A 25,597-nucleotide genomic window follows, 5' to 3' on the forward strand; every position below is an offset into this window, starting at 1 on the left:
GCAGCCCACAATGCAACAGGGTTTTAAATGCAGTTCACAGACCAGGTGACCTTGAAGACGCTCCGTCAGTGTGTACGTATTTTAAATGACTCTCCCAGACCAACCCATCCCTCAGCTCATGTCCATCAGCTTTGCTCTGCTTTCTTCCCTGCAGCTGTTGATTAGAGTAAAAAACATTTAGAATTATTATTACTTTCTGCTACTGGAACTGAAGGCATGTGTGAAGCAGGTGGACGCAGGTACATGTATGTGTAACCCTCCTCCAGTCAAATCCATAACAGAAAACAACGTCAGTATTGCCTGCTGTCAGCAGCACTTCACCGTGAATACAAAAGTACATCTGGCCAATAGTATACATATATAGTATAGTATAGTGTATAGTTGTCAGCACCCACAATTCAAACTTATTCAACTAATTGTCAATAATGAAGCCAAACAAAAACACAAATGCTGGTTTGATAAACTATCTACTCCCAGTCTCTAATAGAAGCCTGATTTAAGTAAAGACCTTTTGCGGTAAATTGGGGCCTATTTGAGATTTATGGTAGATATAATTTTGACAAATCTCACCTCAGATCCAAGTAAGGCCTCTGTTCCTGGGACCAGAATGGATCCAAACTGAACTTTATAAGTGTAAAGTATAAAGTACTATTGACTGGATTTACATTATTACTTTAGATATTTGTCCCCAGAGAATAAACGCTGCACATTGTTGACCTTTATTTATCTGAAAATACCTAAAAACGACATACCCAAAGTAAATTATAAGCTGCTCTTCAACCATTTGCACCAGCTGCCTGATTTTAGTCTCATTCAAAAGATAACTCTCATATTTCATATTTCAGATAAAAGGGATAAAACTTAACATATTAGACAAGGTTTTTCTAAGAGCAGTGGCGGGCCATGCATTTCCTACCTAGGCCTTCAGTGATGTCCTACACAGTCCTACCTGAATTATTCAACCTCTTAATACCATTATTATAACTATACATTTAGACAGAAACGCAGTATAACCGGGCGTTGCATCACCTTAACATAGTCAAGTACAACATTAATATATATATTATATTAATATTTCTGTGATAGGCTCGCTAGCGTCAGGGTTGGCCGTTCTCTTCTCACGTTGTCTATCTTTTCTTGAAAGGTACGTCTTGAAAATGGCGTTGTAATTATATCTGCGACCAAATCGATCTCTTCTCCTCCTTCAGCCATTGTGGGTTGAAAAAAAACAGCTTGTAGAAATCTACACAAATTAGCTTGTTCAAGTTTGCTAGCTCTGCATAGCTCTGCCTCTCAATAGTGCGTATCCAATCAAAAGATGTGCACGTGCTGATGTTATCAGTACGCCTGCTAGCTGTCCCCGGTGTCGCCAACTCGAAATCTGATTGGTTAACGCCACAGTTTTGTTTCCGTTCACTTTAAGCTACAGGCGCCCGCACTGTTGATTCTGAAGGCCTAAGGGCAAATTTCTTGGATCCTGGCAACACATTATGGCTGAAATATGATTGGATAAAAGCTCTAACATAAAGGCCAGCCCTCCAAATCTCGATCTGAGTCTGGAAGCAGCACAACCAAGAGGAAAGCTATGAAATAAAGAGAATAGACTATGGGGAATAATTTAATACATATTTATGGAAAAAATATATAAAAATTAAATGTATATTCTGATGATGTTTAGGCCAACAGAGAAGACCTTGTCTAAGAGTAACACCAGGTGTATTCTCGGAGATATTATAATATTTATTGATAAAAAGGCCATAACTATCATAAATAACTATTATATACCCAATTATCCCTGCCAGTAGTAATGACACAAAGTAAGGCAAGTACAAACACATTTTTTGTAATATTTTTATGTTTGTTTTCTATTTTGAATATAATAAATATAATTATGAAAAAAGATATTAATATTTGTCAAATAAAACCCATTGATGATGTATGTCTAAAGCTCCAGCAGTTCATTGGCTACACGTTACGTGAGTCACCGGGAGACTGGGCTGCTGCTGGCTCCGTCTGTAAATAAAAGAAGAGGGCTGGCATCTCCTTATGAAGTTGACAATCATTGGCTCTTGATGGCTGTAGATAACGCATGGAAGCTCCGATTGGCCTAACCCTAACCCTCAAATGAAGTGTCAATCGAAAGGTCAGAGTTTGGCATCCGGTTAGTAATGATCAAAATAGCCCTTATACATGCTGTTTTTAGCTAGTATCATCACGAAAATAAACACATCGATCAGCTGATATCAAAGATTGCAACAGCTGTTCATGGGCTTTCGACGATGTGACGATGTTCATGATGGATACATTTTTACTGATAACAATCTATTGGACCTTTGGCAATGACACAGGAGTGTTTTCTTTTTTATTATTACTGATTACAGGATTATGATGAGACTTCATAGGTGAGTTGGCTCAAAGTTATTATGTTGATTTTGGGTTTGCTTGCTAGTGTGAGATGCCTACTGTACTTGCTGTACGTGCTCTATTTTATTTACTAATTTCACTTCCAGGTGCGTAAGTTTCGTTGAATTTTGGATGCGTCGTTTAGAAATGCCGCTCCAAATGACTTCGCTTGAAACCAGAGCAGGTTTGTTTGCACATTAAGCACGAAGGGTTTGACTCGTGGAGGACAAATAAAAATTCCTGTCCACTTTTCTTGAAATGTCCTTTGCTCGTCTTGTATGGCTCGTACATTTCTTTTCTTTTTTTAACGAGAGCACCTGTTGTCTGTCCACACACCACACTCCAGCATCTTCCTCTCGATTTGCGGTTGTTGGATGCGCCAAAGCCAAATCTTAGTTTTCCTCATTTGTCATGCTTTGTTTCTGTCCACCTGGTGTGAAACTTTTTTTATAAGAAATCGATCCATTTTACGTCTGTAGAAACACACGCGAACTAGCATAAAATGGTGAAACGAGTGAACCGGAGTCAAGCTAACTGCAAGTATGAAGTGCCAGTTTGGTCATAGTATCCTCCAATGGAATTGCTCCAATTTAGCGATATAAATTATTTTTTAGCAAATGTCCACATTCGTAAACATGCTTATGATAACATATTTTTAATTACCTTAAGTTTATTTATTTGTATACTAGCACACCATGTATCTACCCGTCCAAGAGCACATTCGCCATTGTAGTGCTGGATAGACTGCCAAAACTGGCAACTCCGCAGTGAGTCAGTGTCGGCCGAGCAAGTTTAAATATCTTGTTTCTAGTCTATATTTGCATCTTTTATCAATTATTATTAGATATTATTTTTTATTATTTGTAGGCTAATATAGCAGACTCTGTGTTTTAATGGGTTTTTATGTAATAGCTGCTTGTTTTTAGTGTTTTTATGAAATATCTGTATTGACTGCATAGTCATATCTATCACCCCTTTATTTAGCCTCCTAGCCTCCTGCCATGCGAGCCACCAATTAAAGCTTGGCGAGTCGCAGGAGGCTCGCGAGCCGCGCAATAAGTTACACTGCTCTAAGCTTTCTCTGAGTATGTGGCATTGGGTGTACAGTCCAGCATGGTGGACTGTACACAACAAAGTACAAGATACAACCTCTCTGAAAATGCACCGTGGGCCCGCCGGCAGGCCGTGCACTACTGGAGACATTAACTGATTGTCTTCATCATACAAACGCTGTGAAGCATCAGACAGTGTTTGCTTTCTTACCGCTCTCTATGCATGCAGTGTGTCAGCAGAGCAATGTGGGAGCTAACGTTGCCTAAACATGACCCATACAGCAGCAGAAGGTTAAAGAGTTACAGGATATATGATGAGAAGAAAGAAGAGTTTAGAGTTCTGTTCACTTGGCTTGGCTGTGACATGGAGGCTCATTCCTGCATTTCTGCATGTGTGTTAAAAATAAAACTCCATAGAAGAGGATTGTGCTCTTCCATTCGTGCTGAGAGGCTGAAGAATTATTTATTTATCATTTATTATGATCCAAACAGCACACATAACAAAGGTCATGACCTTTGAACTCTGTGCTGATAAAAGCTTCTTCACACTCCATCCATCCATCCATCCATTGTCTACCGCTTATCCGGGGTCGGGTCGCGGGGGCAGCAGCTCCAGTAAGGAACCCCAAATTTCTCTCCGGCCACATCCTCCAGCTCCGACTGGGGGATCCAGAGGCGTTCCCAGTGAGGAGATATAATCTCTCCACCGAGTCCTGGGTCTTCCCCGGGGTCTCCTCCCAGCTGGACGTGCCTGGAACACCTCCCTAGGGAGGCGCCCAGGTGGCATCCTTACTAGATGCCCGAACCACCTCAACTGGCTCCTTTCAACGCAAAGGAGCAGCGGCTCTACTCCGAGTCTCTCACGGATGGCTGAGCTTCTCACCCTATCTCTAAGGGAGAAGCCAGCCACCCGCCTGAGAAAACACATTTTGGCCGCTTATACCACTGTATATCTTAAATATGTATATTTTTCTGCTGATATGCAGCAGGATGAACTTGAAAGAAGATAACTTTCTGAGGATTTACAGGAATATCTGAAAACTGAAGAATGTGCTGCACTTCTTTAACATCGCTCTTTGAATATTTCAGAAAGAGTATTCTGACACCTGAAAAGCTTTCACCCCCTGTTCTTTGACTTTTAATGGCAAACCCATTTTTCCACCTCACACACTAATTCTCACTGCACTAATTGACAACCCTAATCATTTGTTTCACTGCAGATAGCTGTTATTTCTGATAATTAATGTCATTGTCGCCATGTTTGATTTTAAATATTTGAATGGATGATTTGAATATTAAGTGCCTCTCCCTCCTGTCTCCTTCCGGGCCGAGCCGATAAAGAGCCATGTCTAATTGGTCTGTAACTTTGACATTTAAAGCAATTAAGATGACAGGTAAGAGTGTTTAAAGGGGCTCGTACCTTCTCACCCCCACCGTCTGCGCTGACAGCTCCCTCTCTGGCCTCTGCTGCACTTCTCCTCATTCCCTGCACTCATCTCCACCTGTTTGGCAATTTAACTGGAAAAATTGGAAGCCATGACTACCAACCTGTGTCACGACGCATGAAATAATTCGGCAGGATTCTTTGCATTCTGTCTGAATAGTCTTTTAGGTAAAAAGAACCTATAAGGCTACATTTTTGCATCCAATCAAATTCTCTCATCTTACAAAGCACATCGCTTCACAAAAACACATCTTTATCAAACTGCACATTGAACATTGTGGACTTCTGGGATCATGTCAACCTTAACTTAAGTGCATTTACTTCAATTCTATTTGTGCACAACATGATTTTAATGTCTAAGCAGGTGTTCTTGTTCTCAGTATTCTCCATCAGGAGTGCTTCTCTCCCCGAAGCTATCTATCTATGGAGGTGAGAGAGTCAGCAGGGTTTAAAACTTCTCTCTCAAGCTCTCTGTTAATTATATTGATATCTTTATATTTTATATATATATATTTAATAATATATGTTATATTTCGGATTGTAACTAAGTGCTTTCCATCTATTTTGTGGGACACGTCCTTTGGCGTGTCCTGGTGAGACACAGAAGCCCTCAGTGTGCCCTGGTGTCCTGCAGGAGGTCAACCAGCTCCACCGGCTGCTTCCATGTGAAGAAGTAGTATCTCCACCCCCTTCGCTGCACCAATCTCATGCTCCATATTCGTTTGTAAAACACAAACCTGGAACAAAGGATGCTGGACTGGAGCACTGGTACAGCACTGGTACTGGTCTCCACTGGTACGTTTTCGTCCTATTAAAAGAGAACTGGGCGAGGTGGCTGAATCTGGAACACTACATCAACACTTCACTTCCTTTACACAGTCAGTTTCATAGTTATGCTAACATTGAATTTTACTATAGCATTGCCTTACTTTTATAACCATAAACAGAGATATTCTTTCATTCACCAGCTGTTTGTTCATCACAAAGCACCTTGAAATGTAGGGAGGTATCATTATTACAAATCAAAGTGCTTTTTGCTGCATGATGGTGGAGTGAGGATGAAAACAACAAGACAAAGAGAAGAGAAGTGGATGTTCGGATGAGGACAAATAAACACGGTGAGAGAGGGAGACGAGGCAAGGCACAGCAGAAATTCAAATTAAAGCCCCTCGAAGGTGTGTGCTTTATTGAATTCTCCTTTTTTCTATTGCCAGCTTATCTGCTGTGGCAATAATAGAGAGAATGTTTTAGTTGATTAGCTACCTGCCGCGCAATGGCAATACATAATGCGGAGGAATACACTCATCAAAACATTCAAAATGAAGCTGATTATTAGAAGGGGAATTCAGAGGATGAGAGAGGAAATAAGTGAAGGAGAGGGAGGATGAAAAAACTCTGACCAGATGAGCTTTTGCTGAAAACACCAGAAGGATATTTATTTGTTTCACAGCAACAGCGATAAACAGAAACAGAGGTAGAGAGAAGAAATGAAGAACAGAGAGAGAAGAGTTGAAAGACCAAACAGAGGTGTTTGTAGTGCAGCTCTTCTCCCTCTGCGCTGCCCGGCTGAATTGCGGTGACCTAGAGCGATTCTTTACCAAATAAGATTGCCTTTGTGTGTGCATTATTTTCTGTTGACATTTGCTAAGCGCTGGAGCTCCTGGCCATGGGAGATAGATGAGGGCCCTAAAATGTCTCTGTATCAGCCAGAGCCTTTCATGTACCTTGTGTGTGTGTGTGTGTGTGTGTGTGTGTGTGTGTGTGTGTGTGTGTGTGTGTGTGTGTGTGTGTGTGTGTGTGTGTGTGTGTGTGTGTGTGTGTGTGTGTGAGCAGAGAGCGAAAAAGCAATGTGATTGTCGTTCAGTAGATATCCACCGGAGCTTTGTTTCTGACAGCTGAAGGTAAAGGTTATTGTTCTGCTTCTCTCCCGCTGCTGTTGTCTGTTAGTGGAGAATGGGAATGGAAACACTGTTATTCTTCGTAGCAGCCCATTCAAACAGCCCTCCCACTAACTTCCATTTATCAGCTAGATAATAGATCTTAGATATCATATGTATTCATTCGAAAGTCAGAGATTGACCTAAAATCAAAACACAAACTCCACTGCAGTCCAAAGTCCACTGTGTGTCTGACATATGCACATGGCTTTATTCTGTCTGTAGAAATACGCAAAGCTAAAGTAAATATCCAAAACAAAAGTTTAGTCGTGAGATCAAATCAATCCCAGTCCACTCACAAGTTAATTTAAGTCTATGGCAGGGGGTCAACATACGGCCCAGGCCCAGCAGAAGAGTCCAGTCCAGCCCACTGGATGTCTCTGCAAACATTAAAAACTGCAGACAAGTCATTATTTCAAATTTCTCAATACAATGCCTTCTGTCCCTATTTGTGCACTGGCCCTGCTGGATACACTGTTATAGAGCCCACGTGCTTACATTCAGGCTACATGTCACAACACTGGACTTCTGGTCCCGCAGGAGCCGCCGGTGGAAAAGGTATTTTCTCAAATGGAGAAAGTGGTCACACAGGGTCGGGTTTTCCAAGAACAATGGACCAGTTGCTGTATGTTCACAGAGGTGAATGTGAAGCCAGTGTGCTTTGTGAGGTCACAGCACCTTCAGTGCTCAAGGGATATAATATTCAGCTCTACCATCAGACAAGTGAGGGCAGAGAAGATAAAGGAATTGTTGGCAGATTTAAGGAAACAGCAGCCGCTAACCCAGTGGACACAAAATGACTGCGGTAGAAAATAATGACGAGTACAATGGTTTGATAAACACGCAACACTTGTTAGTAAGTAAACTATAAATATCCCCAGGTTCTTCCTTTAAGGTTCGTGAACGTTCATGAAAATCAGGCCGGCAGTTTTTGAGTAATCCTGCTCACACACAAGTGAAAACATGAGCTCTTCAGCGGAGTCACTAACCTGAAAGTAATGTTCTGGAGAAGCCGAACGTAAAAGAGCCTCTGTGTGTTTGCATCCACCCATCCACCCATCCCCCACACCACCGATTCAGTATGTGCTTCAGGGGAGGAATGATTTATTGTCAAATAAAATCAATTGGTCAGCTTAATGTTAACTGTTTTAATAACACATGGTGCATGACTGTATGTGGTCAACATTGCAAGATGGTTTTCTCATTATGTTTTGTATGTTTTGTCTTTGTATAGATTTGCATATGAGTAATGTTTGTGTGCACATACTGAGGACTTACATGCATGACCATTTAAATAATGCCACAAATATACCGGTAGCCCTACGGAGAGGCACATCACATTCTCATAGACAATATAATAACCAATAATATGGTTTTACCTCCCAGAGTTCTGCAGATATATATTTAATGGTGTACACGTGCAGCACCATAACACGGCTGCATTGGTGGTAACATGTTCGTGTTACAGGGAACACAAAGAGCTCTGCACCAATGAAACACTGATAACATGTAAGAGGGACTTTTGCTTTAAATAACTGATACAAATCGATGCAGCAAAACAAAATATATCTTTATTTTAATTCCACGTATTATTCTCCCTTGTGAAATCCTGGTGTTAAGATTCTAGTGAATAATAAATAAGATACAGTGATACGTTATAATATAAGCTTAGCAGTGACAGTGCAGAGGACTACAATTGTGTAGATCAGGAGTATGTTGGAATATAGTACATTTGATAGGATTAAGATATTTAGGTTCATTACTTCTTTTTATCTGGATGTAAACTTGTGTAATGTTCCTATAAATCTGACTCTACATAAACGTATTATGGATATCCAGGAGTTACATACATACAGTATATGGCATAAGTTTTAAATAATGGTTGAGGGTGGAAATACAAATGCTGAATGAAGAAGCACGTAAACATGGAGGAAGTGTTGAGTTTTTATAGAAGTGAGGGTCTTGGTCTCTCTGCAGATTGAGGATTGATGTTATAATAACAATAGAGAGCCAGAAGTTAAGACAGATGCTGCACAGCTGCAACACTGGTTTTACTGGAGAGATGAAGTAGGACACGTGTCACTGTGTCACTGATCCACCTGCTCACGATCACAACGTAACATGCTCAAGTTTTACAGTTGTAATGTTTATTCTTATTTTTATAACCATGTTAATTAAGCATGGGAGTACGCAACATAAAATGTGCTAATTAGAGCTAAAACAACAAGTAGAGCTGAGACTGGTAGGAGAACATCTGAACCTCTCCTGCCAATCCTCTCAATGTCATAGTGGTGCTAGAGGGATGGATTTATCCTCAGGGGATCAACGATATCTCAACCTCATTATGGCAATTCATCCAACACTTGTGAGATATTTCATTGAACTACAAACTGATGAATCATTGGTGTCCACCTCCATCCAAAGAGTGGGACGAGGTAGAACATTTAATGTAGCTACCACATTGGGTTTAACACAGTATCTCACAATTGACACACAAAGGCCACAATCAGCATTCCTTCCTGAAACCTACATGTACGTGCTAGTGCTGGTGGGTAGAACAGCAGAATTGCTGGCTTCATGCACAACATGTGAAATGAACATGACTGAATGAGCCCCTGATGAATTTATACATTTACATTCTATTTGTGTGAGGGATGTATGGAGGGGAAGGTCTACCTGTGTCCCACCTCCTGCCCCTCAGTAATTAGTGGTAAGTGGTATTAATGGGACAGCATTATTAGAGTCTGAAGCAGCTGCACTGGGACAGCCCAGCTGACTCTCACTTTATACTCTTACAGTTTCTTTTTTCGTGGCGCTCCCCGGGCATTCCCTAATTTTTCCAGTTATTGTTTTTGCTGAACCCAATATTCCTCTTTATCTTTCTTGTACTCGTCCAAAGAATAATATGTTCATTCATTCACCACCACTCAAACAGCTGTTTACACACACACACACACACACACACACACAAACACACACACACACACACAGTTGTCTCATTATGAGGGAGCACATCCATTTTGTCTGAGCATGAGTATCTAATTGGCTTCTCAGTTCCTCCCATTTATCATGTGATATTGGGCAGTGAGTGGTAACCAATATGTCCGTCAGTCCTCTACATCCATTAGTGCTCCAGCCAGAGTTGTCATGCAGCATCATTGGAGATGGTGATTGTCTTGGACACAGCTCTGCTTTTCCAGGCTTGGATCTTATCAGGAAAGTCCGAGCTAATTCCTACTAAACTATAACAATAAATTTGTGCTCCAGCCAACATTAAAGAAGCACTGGTTATGATTTACTGTTGAAAACATGAAGCAGTCTTAACCCTGAAAAACATTCCATGGGGTTAGACGATGTCAGAGATGGATCACATGAAGTTTGATTTTATATTTATATTTCCCCCACAGGGAGTCCTTAACCTGAAACATGCAGCATCAGATTTCAAACATATACAGCAGAGCAGGAATTTCACACGGCCATGACAATTGTGACCGCCCTTCAAACTTTAACCCCTTTATGACGATGGGTTGTCACAAATGTTTCCCCTGGAGTCCAGCGGTTGCAGCTCCGACACAGACTGGCCTTGTCTCCAGTCCGTGTTACTTAAGAAGGTATGTAAAGGTTGCCCCAGGTGTTCTCCTCCTGTGCCATCATGTGGTGTTCCTTGTATTCTCTACAGGGTCTCCTCATGATCAGATACCCAAGCGCCACAGAGGTCCAGGACTTCCTCATTACTGCTGGCACCAATCTACCGGTTGATCTCGTGCTTCCTCGTACCCTCACCTGGACATAGAGGCCCATCATTCCCTGGCCTCATAACATAATATCTATCAACAGTTATTAACAGCTTCCATTTAAAATCAACTGAGGGCTGCAAGCTTCAGTAATATTACTCTTGCACCTGCAACAAAAGGATTTTACCAGCAAAGATCAGTACTTTGAATCGATGGATTCATTGTATGTTATATGCTGCTCTAGATCTCGCCATGTTTTATTAGTGGACATTTAATTCAAACCCCTCCTCCTTTATGGGAACCCCCTCTTTTTGAATCTACATCTCACCTGCATTCATGTATGCAGTGCACATTTTCAATATGTCCGTTCACCACTGTGTGATTTGTTGTGGTGCAAAAGCTGAGAAAGTTCGACCTTGTTCAAACTAAAGGTGATGTGGCTTTTTCGCTGATTAATATTACCGTTCTATGTGAAAGTACTCAAGGTAATAAAGAAAAGGTAATAAATTGATGTAGAAAATATTTTGGATTTTGACACAACATTGGTTTCCTACACTGTTGGCACAGGAGATTCATCGTGAATATGGATGTAATTTTTTAGGATACTGAATCAAAAAAAGTGCTATTGCCCAAACAGACCAAACGGAGAAGTGTGTGTGGAAGTGTTAAATAGATGTTCAAAGTCTTTGCTGCAGGAGTGAAAGCTGCGAGCTGCTCTGTGCATCGGGACATGTTGTAGAGATGAAAGTGGAGGATGGGGTGTGATCAGCCTGATAACGCTCCCCACTGTTATTGGGTGTGATGGATATCAATATGAGCAGATAGGATCAGTCATTTCACCGGCCATACACACCAAAGTCACTTATGACTGTATCATTACATGCAATCACATAAAAGGCCATGTCTGGCTTTCTGCCTGCGTTTCATTAATGCACTATAACAATCCAATATTGTTTGTGAAAACCAATATTTAAATAGTGCATGTATGCAATAAACCCAGCAGTGTGTGCAGTAATATGAATAATTGCGCCTCATTTCCTCGCTTTTTTTTTCCCAGACACGCTCGCCTCCCCCATGTGTTATTTCCTCTCGGGAGAAAAGGCAAATCACTGAGTTTAAAAGTGAGTAAAAGTGTCTCTTTTCTGTGCCGCATCCTCATGCATGGCTGTTAATTTGCCATGCGGGGAAACATTATGGGTCCATTAGAGGCTCTTAAATTGGATTCAAGCAGGAAACTCATTATCGTCCACATAAGGAATATTTCAATTGAGAGTGCTTCATCTGATATTTGATATAACTACCATATCAGAGAAAAATGTTGGATCGGATTCTCGGGCAAAGATAATTCTCTGCAGCGTTGCTGGATTAACTTTATTTCACTTTAATAACAGTTGTGGATTCATTTGTATCTTATTTCCCTGCTGAAAATGTGCCTATATATTTGTGTCCTTGATGTTTCTTTGCACAGTTCCTTGAACTAGAATGCAGTCTCTCCATCTATAGCTCCGATCTCTTTAAAAAGATTTCCAGTACATTCGGTTGTAAAGGACCAGGACCTTCACCCTCAAGGCTCACCAGGGGCGGTGAGCGAAGGCCAGTACACAAAATGTCTTAGAGGCAGAAATGACTCAAAATATCATCATTGTGTAGGTTTTTTATTTCTCTGCTTCTCCTCTTTGACTCACTCCTACTCATGGTTCACTCTGGTTAACCTCTTCCAGTAACACAGCGGTGTAACAGTATATTTAGCACCTTGAGGATACAAACGATATGGTTGAGGTTAGGGATGGATCACGGTCATGGTTATAAGAAACGTTTATTGTTGGTGTGAAACATGAAATGAACAGCAATGTCTGGAGACAAAGTGTCATGCTTTGTCCTCCCCCCGACCTCCTCCCTGAGAGGATGTACTATCACTGCGTCACGGTGCTCCCTCTGCTACTACAGGATTACAGTAATGATTAACTTTCTTTGTCAGTTAAATATATCCATTAGTTGTACTCACGCAGAGCAGCGTAGACAGAAAGTCTATACTTTAAGTTGTCTATTCAATCAGGTAATTAACTTTGTCTGGTTTCAGAATTCTTGTGACTTTGTCGCATTTATCCTTCACACAATGGAAAAGTTGCAGAAAATGTACATTTAGTACAGGGGGCTTCAAATTGTGAGACACAATTAAATGTCATAGAAAGAAACTTTAAAAGTTTCTTCAGTATGAAAGTTAACCAGTGATGGCTGTCTGTAGATCATTTTAATGCTGCCAATTTGCCAAACTGTTAAATATAAGCAGAACAAAAGAGCTCCGGTTGCAACTCACTGACCTCATGACAATATTATACTTCCTGTTTACATCCTCTAAATTATGGGAAATTGTTGCCATACTGATTCCCCAGATCACATTTCAGCTGATCGGGAAGAAGCCTGAGAACCAACCACAGAAAAACACTAAATATTTATTTGGAGAAACAAATCTCACAAAGGCCAATGAAGAAATGCCTCCCTAATAATGATGAAAAAATGCCTCTTTAGTAATAATTAAATGTATCTTTAATAATAAAGAAAGGTGTATTAATGGGTGTCAAAAAATTTAAATAAAATAAAGCTAACAAAAAGAAAAAAGAAAAAAATAGTTATCGTTAGGCGAGCATGAACTCTTGTATGAATATCACTAAGATATGCCCTGATGCAGGTGAAGGAGCCTAAAGAGTGTATGTGAGGTGTGCATGAAGGGAGGAAGGATCAGGTGAGCTGGGTGTGCAGCTCTCTAAACACAGAGAGGGGAAATGCACCAAGCTGCTCTGAGTTCTTCATCAGGAGCCAACAGCTGATCTGTATAACCGCCAATCAGCTGAGGGGACTGAGACTCAGATGACCTGTGGAGAGAGAGATGACAGCAGGTCCAAAGAGGGACTGCTGACTATAGGTACAACAGTTAGAGCATTATTAACCCCCCATTTAGAAACAAGACTAATTATAATTCACATACAATCCATTCATATTAAATATTTCCATGTTGCACTATCAATATGTTTTTAACGGTCCTGGCTCATGTGCAGGTGTGCAAGGGTCCACAGTTTACAAGAAGACCATTGCATCACAAATCAATCTACAGTAAAAAAACAAAAAAAAACAAACAGAAATAAACCAGCGAGTTTGCATTTCAAAGCTGCAGGACTGTACTGACTGCTATGTATCGATGTCTCTGCAGATTCTGTGTTATGGTGAAGGTGCAGGTCAGGGTGACGCATCTGTCACGTACAGCCATTAAACTCATATTTCTCTTCTTGTTTATAACCAAATGCTGCTGCATTCCTCCCCTGCCCAGACAATCAGCGCAGCGATGCTAACTTAGTCCAGATGTCAGCGATAATGAAGAGTGTCGAGCCATGATTTACTCCTGAATGACAGTGTTGATGAAACATAGGGAGGAACGCCTTGATCCAGAAAACATAAGCTAATGGTACAACTGTAGTCCTTGTTGTTGAGGGAAGGAGAGATGGGGGGGTTGAAAACACACTTGAAAGTGTTACGCTATCACAGAGATCTGCACACTTCTGAGGGACCAGCTTTCATGTGCCGTGAGGGTTATCACTGGTGGCAGCTTTGCAGCGTTGGGCTACATGTTTTTGAACCGCTCCAATCTGCTTTTGTTTGATCATGTGCCGATTTTGATTCCTGATCACCATGTTGAAAGATAATGATGTGTGTGTAGGTGAGTGTGTGTTTGTGTGAGCCTCACAATGTAGCTGAAGCAGATAATCAGGGTGCTGCTTCCTGCCAGAGTGCTTGTGAGCTTGACTTAGTCGCATGGTAACTGCTAATTAAATGAAAATGTCAAAAGTGCATGTGTGTCCGCGTGTGTATGGGCATGTGTGTTTCATTCAGTGCCTTCGACCAACACAGACGATGTCCTCTCATCATCAGGACACCATCAGGTTTCAGACTGGCTTCAAGGAATCCAACGAGAAGGACTTTGAAAAGGTTTGAAAAAGCTGCACAAGAGGGACAACACTTATTATTATGGAGTCTGACCTCCATAACAAAGTAACACACCACACTATTTAAATCAACATGAGTGGGAAGTGTCTGTCTGAGAGTCCAAATCCTGTGAAACTTCATTTGGCTCTGACATTCTTTGATTACTTTAAAGCAAAACTAAACTTTAACTAAGTTTACATTACACACAAATCAGATTCTACAGATCAACAAATCAGATTCTCCAGATCAATAAGCAGGAGGAGTGTAAAATGTGTACCTACAAACTTAAAATTGAATAAAACTAAATTAAACTGAAGAAAAAGAACACCAAACAAGAGAAAGTGTGACCGTGAGCAAATCTCAGGAACCTGCACACTGAATACACTCTCTGGACTATAGGTCAACCCAGCCCATCAGGTAAAGCAGTATGCAGATGACATGATCCTTGTGGTAAATATGGTGTACGCTTACTCTCGGTTACTAACAAAGCAAAACGTTCAGCCATGCAGTGAAAATAAGAGGCACAGCTGAGTCCGAACTGTTAGATCTCTACATCCAGTCAGTTAGAAATCCACCTTACAAGGGACACCTCACACCCTTTATAACTAATTTAAACTCCATCCCTCAGGTTATAGATATAAGCATACCTGTCAACCCTCCCGTTTTTCCCGGGATTATCCCGTATTTTTCCTTCTATCCCGCTGAAGAAGAAGAAAACAGGAACAATAACACAGAAGAAGAAGACTAAAAAATATGGATGAGAGTCACAGTGAACGGGAGATAGATGGAGACGCAGTTGTACCTGCCAAACAAGTTAAAATGTTATGCAAGTAACTAGACAAATGAGAGGAGACCTTATCTTATTTAATAAAAAGCAGAGTCGGGCAAACTCATGCTTTTTGTAAAGTGTGCCATTCAGATTTTAGCATTGCACACGACGGAATAAGCGATGTTCGCCAGCAAGAGAAATCGTCCAAGCACAAGGACACACTGTCAATGACTTCATTTGTGACAAGAACTTTGTCAGAGGCAGACCGAGTTACCAAAGCTGAGGTAAAGATGTCAATGCTTTGTGGCAAAAATAATGTAGCCTTCAGCTTCTGCGTTGATTTCAGTCGCAGTGTAGCGGACATGTTTCCCGACGCCATCACAAGGAAGTCATCCTCCTTTACTCCATCTCTTTTTGGGAACAAGAGGAAAATGATGATTAGCCTCCAGCCTTCACTGATATATTTCATCCTCACACTTTTACCAACATGTCAGCTCTACAGATCAGATGGTTGTATTTGTGTGTTTATCTACGGGTCCACAGTACAACAGGACAAGCCCACTGACACGCCTCAGATTGTCCCAGTTCCGTAGGATTTGTGTGCCAAAGCTACTTGGTTAGGTTTACACACAAAACACTACTTTGTAGGGTTAGGAACCATAATTACTTGGTTAGGTAAAGTAAAATATTGTGGTTCATGTTAAAATATGCCATTTGAAATGGCAACGGTACACATCAAAATGGCTGCCACTCTAACCATTATGTATTGATCTGAATAGGAATGTAATTTAATTTTTATGATGTAAACTTTTAATTGGCCCTTACTTCTACGATGTAAAAGATGAAAGACAGAAAAGGGAAAGAGTAAAAGAAGCATGAGACAAATGGAGAAAGTGAGAAAAGGAAAGGGAAAGGGAAAAAGAAAGAAAGATCAGAGGAACATGGGTCATTTCATTACTTCCCCACAGGATAAAAAGATACAATTATCAAAAGGCCTTGTAGTCCCACCCTTTTTCTTTCCCACTCCATCAGTACATCCTCCCCCCACACCTTCCTGTTCTTATTATCCAGCTCTATCAAGGCGGCGGCACTTTCTTCTGTCCAGCCTGAATGTGAAAGGTCATGCCGGTGATCAAGCCGGTAATTAGACAGACCTGGGCAGAGGAACTAGATCACTGTGTGTCACCTTCTTCAAATGAACAGCCAGGGAGCCAGTGTACCCTTCCCACCCAGCCGCAGATAAAGCCTGGGCCTCATTTCATAGAAGAGAAAAACAAGGAGAGGACACAGCTAGGTGGCTCGCCTTTCTTTCTGCCCTTAATCCACTGCGAGTGGCTTCTAAGCCTATTAGTGTCTGCAAACTTTGAGATGGAGGCTAAAAGAAGTGGAAGCTTTGAGAGAGTGGGCTTTTAATGTTGTGTGTATGGGACTGTGTGCGCTTTCATCTTTTTCTTCATCTTTTATACACAGGGGGTGGATGCAATCACATAAACACCTGGGCGATATAATGCAATCCAATACAACAGGACGTATAGTTTCTAATGTTCAGTTTGTGTCAGAGAGGCGTTGATTTAACTCTATGGCTCCACATAACCAACAATATAATGCTGTGTAAGTCAGTTTAATGCAATGGAAGAAGACTTTTAACAGCTGAACCAATGCTTCTGTCCACAACACAATAACTCCACAAAGGGCATGATCCTTGCAGGGCTTTTGTGTTTTTTTGTTTCCATCTCCCCATATTGTATGTGAAAGTCAATATGCATTAGGTTACAAGAATCATGTCGTTCAGGAAGATCTGTGTTGGGTCAAAACATTTCTAGTAAAAGCTTAACTTCCTATATTTTCCTTCGGAGACTAATGACAAAGAATGTTTTACTTTTCTTTATACATTGAATCACATTGATAACAGTTTATAATCAGTAAACATTTACATGTGCTTTGTATTTCTATGTGCTTCTAATAGGATCCTTAAATCAACATTAACATTTGTATAGTTCCTACATGATAGCACAGTGTAATGATGACGGACAGCAGTTGATGTAATTGAGTTTTAGCATACGCCCGCAGAGCACATGAGATGATGATATGTAAGTGATGCATCAGCTCTAGAAAGAAACAGCATGTGTACGATTAAAACTCTTTGTGTAAGAAAGGTTGGTCTCCTTGCTCGTTCGTCTACATCCATACACACGACACGTCTAATATTATGCCTGAGCAGCCAATGTTTTAGGTAATATTAATTTAATTATTCATGAGTTTCATCAACTGTGAAGCTGAAATATCTGCATGACAATGCATTTTTAACCATCCTCCAGATCACATCATTACCACAACACTGATATACTGTAACACCGTACTGAAGTCACAAAAAAGAGATTTGTTTTCATGTGAAGGAGCCTCAAACGTGCAGAAACAAAAGGTTAAATACACCAATACACAGATCTCAAATCAAATCAAATATATTTATATAGCCTAACATCACAAATTTCACATTAGTCTCAATGGGCTTTACAGAATGTAAAGCATATGACCCCCTCTGTCCTTAGACCCTCGAACCGCACAGGGAAAAAATCCCCAAAAGAAAGCCTACAATTGAAGGGGAAAATGTTCCAAACCTCAGAGAGAGACTGTGGAGGATCCTCCCCTAGGAAGGACAGACTGTGATAGATGCCGTGTGTGCAGAATAAACTACATAGTAAAATTACAACATGAATGGATCCAGGAGGATGTCAAAAAGCTTCCTGGTGCCTCCAAAAACAAAACATTAACGTTGGCGTCTGGCAGGACAAGGGAGACAGGCGCAGCAAGGATTCATGATCCAGGCGTAACCTTTAATAGAGACAACTTGCCCGCTGGTCCAAGGCAAGCCTGAGCCAGCCCTAACTATAAGCTTTATCAGAGAGGAAAGTCTTCAGCCTGCTCTTAAATGTGGAGAGGGTGTCTGCCTCCCGAGCACAAACTGGAAGCTGGTTCCACTTGTTAGCTGAAGGTTCTGACTCCCACTTTTGGAGACTCTAGGAACCACAAGGAACAATTTGTCTCTAATAATTACAATTTTCTTGTTAAGAAGCCCCTGAAGGCGTCACTACTGAGCGATACAGGAAGGCTCAGTAGAGCTGTGGCTCTCTGTCAGCCGGGCTACAGAGTGAAAACAAACCTTCGTTGTTCTTCTTCTATTAATGAGGAGTAATCAGCTGCTTATCGCTACGGAGAGCCTTCTTATACTTTTTAAGATTATCTAGCCAGACTAAATGAGATTCTTCCAGCTTGGTGGAATGCCATTTTCTTTCAAGTTTTCTCGACTTTAGTTTTAGTTTGCAAGTTTGGGGGTTGAGCCACGGAGCTTTCTCTGTTTTATTATCTTCTTTTTTAGAGGATCGACAACAATCAATAACACACGGTATCTCCCTCACACATATATTTTTAGAGGTGAACTTCCCTTCTTGTGACTGTTAATTTTGAAAAGCCACAGTACTAAGCGTGGTGGGAACTGTGACATGAAAGAAACATGATGTGTGCAAGTGCAACTCTCCCGCGGGCCTCCAGTTGAATCGGCCCGTTTAAGACGTTTCATTTGAACCTGAATGATAATCTCTGGAGATACTTACTTCACATTGACTGAGAGAGCCCGTGTTAAACTTGGTGATGGTGTGCAGTAAGATGTGTAAGCCTCGGCTGCAGAACATCCCTCCCTCTGGCCCGGCCCAGCATGAGCTGAGCTTTCTTTGGGCATGACTGGGCTGTGATGAGATCACCCTCTTTAAGACAGAGAGGTGAGTTGGCAGGCTTAGATAAGCTACAGTCCTTCCACACTTGCAGCAGCAGCAGCAGGTTCATACTGAGTGAATCAGTAAAAGCAGGCAGACTCCTCAAATGACAGTCTTTGAATCATTGTGGACCTTCCTCTTCTACTACCAAAATGTACAGCTCTTTCACTGACTGACTGTAATGTCATCTGCATTCATTTAATCAGAAAGTTGCATAGTCTTGCATTGTTGACAGGAGTGATTGGCTTTAACCACATCAGAGACTTTGGACTGGACATAAACTTAACTTAAACTGAACTTTGATCGCTGACTTGCTAATATTCGGCTGTTAAATGAAATTTGTACTTTCTTGTCTCTTCATTCCTCCTGATTATCAGCTGCCAGCAGGACAGATTGTTGCCCTGACTCTGCTCTTTAGATGATGACGTCCACCTGAACGCTGCGCTGTAGTTGTTGTTGTGCTGGTGGTGTGCAGGCTCCAGTGAAAGGCCAGAGTTGAGCGTGGTTGGGACGATCGATACGGAGGGAGCTTGCTTGAAGGTCAGACGCTCTAACGAGAATGCTGTAATTGCGAATATTCATCTTTTGAACGCTCGCCTCTGAGATCATCCTATCAATTACACATGCACACACGAAGCACCCGCACACTAGAGTGATACATGCAAGAAAACTTCCCATCAGAATCTACTCACACTGGAACACATTAAATGCAACAGCACACATGAACAGACATGTATTCACAGGTAAGTGAGCATGTCACAGAGCTCATTGTTACAGAGGTCTACTGCCGTGGTCTGGGTCAAGATAACATAATAAGGACAAAGTTATGTGCTCGGTACAAACAATCATTGCTGCAGGAGCTGAATACTAAATCTTATCGCTAACATTTTCCATGAACGACACAAGCATTTCCTCCATGAGACGTTCCTCCTAAATGATGAGGCTGGTGTTACTCGGTATTCTTCCTATTGTCATCGAATCCAACGTGTTAGTACCGAACAGAGGAAGAAGATAAATCAGGACTTTTACTAAAGCAAGCTTTCTAACTTTCCTGTTTCTGTTGTTTTCTTCTTCTCTTCCTTTTTGTGTGTTCTTCAACTTCTCATAGTGATAAAGAGAGGAAGGAGAAAACAGAGCAGACAGCAACCTTCCAAAATGTCAAGAACATTAATAAAAAATTATTATTAAAGAGCAACGGGAAAACTTTCCTCCAGACGTGTGTTTGTGTGCACGAGTGTGTGTTTAAAGTGCTGTGTGGGTTTGTGTGTGTGTGCATCTGATACTTCGGTATAACAATGAAGGCCTCTTGGTAACACTTCATCTTACAGTTATTTCCTAATAATTTCACAGTAAAACCTCTAAACAACTCTGTAATCTGAAAAGTATTCTCAGGGATTTATAGCAGAAATGTGATCTTTGTACATCCACATATAAACAGATGAATAAATATGTGTCAGTCCATTAACAGAGATGCCTTACAAAGCTCGCCGCACCAACATGTAGCTGTAGTCTGTAAGTGTTGACAGGCCTGAGCTGATTTTTTACTTTGTACTAATTAAAGTCAGTGTTCGTTTCCAATTAATGACTTCTAATTAATTGTTAGTGTAACCAAGACTCAGTTTAGACCCTGCAGAGCAGCTGATTGTGCAAATGTGTGAAATTTGTCTTTACATAAACATCTGTTTCTAATATTAGTAATGAATGAATATTTACTTGGGTTGAAATTATCTTTGACAAGATCTGCTGCAAAACATATCAATGTAAAGTAAAGCAGGTTGTCAAACGTTATTAGTATTTTCTCGATAATGACACAACAGTCTAACTTTTTTATGCAAATCCATAAACATACATTTTCAACTGTAAAATTAATGAATCAAACCATTTTCTATGTTTCCTTGTATGCGTTGTTTAGTGCCATTCCAGAGAAGAGTGGAGATGACTTTCTGTGCAGGCTGTAATTGTGCCGTCAAATACCTTGTTAACATGAATGATTCCCATTGTAGTCAGAACAATGGCAGCTGATAACGGCCTGTCTACACTACATTAGAAATCCTGGCCAGGGTCGGACTGTGACTCCGTCGGCTGGACTGAAGCTGCTGCCTTTCTAACTCTGCACACTGCAGACATCTCTGCACAGTAAAATGTCAAGAGTACCAACTCTAACATCAGTCCAGGCACCAAACACGGCTTCACCACAGAAAACATTCAATGACTTGTTTATCTCGGCCAACATATTGTTGTTCTGACTGTCAGACAACATAATGATCTACATGTTCACAGCCAACATTACTCAATTAATCCTACAGTAACTTTATATCTCCTGCTTGTGGGTAAAATACTCACTGCTAGTATGAGGTTGGTTTTATATATTCATCTTCATCCTGACCTCCACACATTTACACACTGAAGGTTGTCATATAATGTCATCTTCAATATGTGTATTACATTTCTTCCTCCATTAGATTTAACATGATCGACTTCTCGTACATTATTTGGACATGAACTCGATATCGCCCGCTGTGTTTACATGTGTGTTGGTGTACGTAAGAAATAATATTTTAACATTAGAAAATTGTTTATTGTTTTGGTGGTATACATACATATATTTAAAAATAATAATAATTTAGGATAATAATAATATAATAATAATAAGCTTTATTTGTATAGCACCTTTCATACAAGAATTGCAGCGCAAAGTGCTTCACAGTAAAAACATAACAATTAGTATAAGATTAGACAGAATAAGATCATTTACAGTACAATAATCACATGTTGATGTAAATGAGTCTAAAGTAGCATTAAAAATAGTATGAAATAGCAGAATTAAAATAGTATGAAATAGCAGAATTAAAATAGTATAAAATAGCAGAATTAAAATAGTATGAAATAGCAGAATTAAAATAGTATAAAATAGCAGAATTAAAATAGTATGAAATAGCAGAATTAAAATAGTATAAAATCGCAGAATTAAAATAGTATAAAATCGCATAATTAAAATAGTATGAAATAGCAGAATTAAAATAGTATAAAATAGCAGAATTAAAATTGTATGAAATAGCAAAATTAAAACAGTATAATATAGCAGAATTAAAATAGTATAAAATAACATTGGAGATCATGCCTAGTTTCTATCTGTGCCGTACTTAACGACCCTCCTGAAACCACATTCATCACACGATTCTTGTAAATGTTTTAAACTATCAGAGCCATATTTTGAAAGCATGAGATCAACAATGGGCCTCTGTGGCCTTTCAACTGGTTTACTCCCTATGCTCCCTGTTCTTGGTAGTCTTCGTACTTTTTACGTTTACAGTGTCAACCTCTTTATTGACCTATTAACGTTTAAAACACAGACTTCTCTGCGACTCCAGATTCTTTTGGCAAAATCTAGCTTTAAAGCCCATTTCATAAACAAATCGGTTAAAGCCAGTTTTTCTCCAATAATATTCTTTAATCTTTCACTTTTTCACTAATTGTGTAAAGCAGATGCAACAATTCATAATTCACTGATTCACAATCAGAGAAACTTCCTCTTGTTCCTGTGGTAACACAGTCTATTTGATCTCAGGTTTTTCAAAAATACACACTCTGAAATGTATCGAAGTTACCTTTACACATTCAATGTTAAACCAGTTATAGCAAGAACGAACAGTACAGAATTAAATCATTGAAATTAGTTTAAAGTGGCATAGAGTAGCAGCCTTACAATATCACCATTAAAAGGCTAAAGTAAAGAGATATGTTTTTAGTTTACTCTTGAAAATATTGAGAGATATTTAAATATTTTCCACATTTCAATTCCAAAGTCTGAATATTCTTAAGAATTCAAAGTGCATTGCACTTGCATTAATATTATATTACACAATCACAGTGCCATTAAGTGACAATAATAGTGACAATAATATTGTTTATCCCAATTATTTCTGGTAATATATCGTCCAACAAAAGTAATCATCATGACAGACATCATGAGTTCTGCGTAGCATCTGCAGTGCGCTTCTTTAAAACCTGCTAAAGATCTGCAGGCAACACTCCAATAGAGAGAGAAGCCCACAAAGTGAAGACGGTAACTGGATGTGTGATGTGGTGTTGATTCCCATCATCAGAGGAAGATAACTGTTGGTGTTTCTCTTGATGTCAGACAGAGAAGTGGTGTCTGCTGCGCTTTTATTCAGCTCAACTCAAAGAGACGAAAAGGGAAGACTTTCAGAATTCATTGTTTCTAAAGAGTGGTGAGACTTTTGATAGCGACAATGTTAATTACGCCCAGAGACGCTGACTTCAACCATTTTGGTCATTTCTCTCCTCCACAAAGAAATGTAAAGTAATTATAATTCCTGGTGAGCAGCGTGTGTGTGTAAAGATAGGGAGGTGTGTGTGTGGGTGTGTGAGTACGTGTGCATTTCACACGAACGTGCACACGCACTTTGCAATTAATTTCTGTGATTTCCTACCAGTCCTTTTACAGGCTTTTTAAATGTCATCCGCTGCTATGATTGACATGCAAATGTGCGGCTGGCAGAGGGCTAAATGGGAAGGCAGGTTGAGCGGACCAGATAAGAGCATTGTTTCCCAGCTATAGGCTTAGGGAGGCAGAGCTGGGTGCATTGGGTTTTAGGGGGGGGGGGGGGGTTGGTTTAACAACCCACCATGCACTGGGGCTGGAGACATGACTCTGACTGTTGACTTTTAATTGTTATGAAGGGGTTCCTCCAGTTCTCCTCAACAGCTTCAGGGGTAACAGTCTACTAAACCCTAAAGCAACAGTAGACTTCACTAGTGTTGGTCTCCAAACACTTTCCACCATCATGTAACTGATGATCCACTGACTAGCTTTTTATGAGGCTTCCTCAACATCTGAAAAGCTCCCTCAACTTCGCTTAACTTCAGTCATGAACAATGTGAAGGATTACACCAAGAAGTTAATGAGCCCGACCCAATGCTTTCATTCATTAAGAAAACGAGAAAGTAAGATTTAAATGTTCACGAAACATCTTCATTATGATGACAGGATAAAATAGCTCAATCAATCAATCATGAAACCTAAATAAAGTCCTTCTGCAAATCATAGACCCCATGAAGGCAGAAATGTGTGTGTGTGTGTGTGTGTGTGTGTGTGTGTGTGTGTGTGTGTGTGTGTGTGTGTGTGTGTGTGTGTGTGTGTGTGTGGTGGGTGCTGCAGGAGGAGGTTCATCAGGAGGTGCATCAGGAGGTGTAGCAGGAGGTTCAGGGGTTCATCAGGAGGTGCAGCAGGAGGTGCTGCAGGAGGAGGTTCATTAAGAGGTGCACCAGGAGGTGTAGCAGGAGGTTCATAAGGAGGTACTGCAGGAAGATGTTCATCAGGAGGTGCATCAGGATGTGCAGCAGGAGGGGCTGCAGGAGGTGCTGCAGGAGGAGGTTCATCAGGAGGTGCTGAAATAATCTCTTCTCATCCACACTCTGGCTCTGCTTTTACATCCTATGTTGTTTATTACAGAAGTCCCCAATCAACCAATGCTGATTATCAAAACATTATAACCATGGAAACAACAACACCAAACAATGTGTGATTTAATAATATTAATTGCAAAATCTTCTTTTTTTCCTGCAGTTTCTCTTTGAGTCCGACCTTATTAAAACCGCGTATGTAGGGAAGCATTGGATCCTTTGACTCAAACTGGGCTCGCACATTTGTTGAAGGTGACAAACAGAAATGAGCTCCATAGTTTTGATTTGATTAGATTTTTAATAGGAATTTAGAAGCACAACAACTCAGAAAAGTATCATGACACACAAACCCCAGAGAATGGCACTTCAGAAAAAAGTCTCCTTTCCAAAGTGGGATGGAGTACATGGAAACATACACATCACATGAACCCTCTCAGCTCCCTGAACCTGCAACACTGCCTCCACTTGTTTAACATGCAGCAGCATGTCCTTCCATCAGGAGAGTAAAGGAGCTTCTTGCTTCTTTACTGTGAAGAGGAGGAACGCTGCCGGACATGATTTCAGTGACACTTCATATATTCTGGGTCCTTAATGAATATATCAACATATATTTAAGTTTAACTTGTTTTACTCCATCTTCAGGCTTTGTTATTACACATATGTTGTGTTCTGTAGGGGCATTCGAAGGTGTACGCAGGTATGTCATACATGATGCACATCATCAGACGTAATGATCTTATGTTTGGGGTCAGTTAAACCCACAAAGGTCAAACATCCAGTCACGTGTCTGCAGGACAAGAACCACATAACACAACCTCACAACTCCCGGCCGCCGGACCTTTGCAGTCGTTGTTGTGAGAGTTAAACTTTCACAGACAGGTATCTTTATATATAATCACTACATCACTTCAAATACCAAAGCCTGTACTGCATGCTTAAAAATACTAATGAACACACACACACATATATATACATATATATATATATATGTATATATATGTATATATATATATATATATACTCACAGAAAAAAAGAGTCTTGCTCTTTCAGTAAGGCCCCAGAGTGCTCGTTCGATAGCAGAT

This window comes from Cottoperca gobio, chromosome 20 (assembly GCF_900634415.1).
Source record: "Cottoperca gobio chromosome 20, fCotGob3.1, whole genome shotgun sequence".
Classification (NCBI taxonomy): domain Eukaryota; kingdom Metazoa; phylum Chordata; class Actinopteri; order Perciformes; family Bovichtidae; genus Cottoperca; species Cottoperca gobio.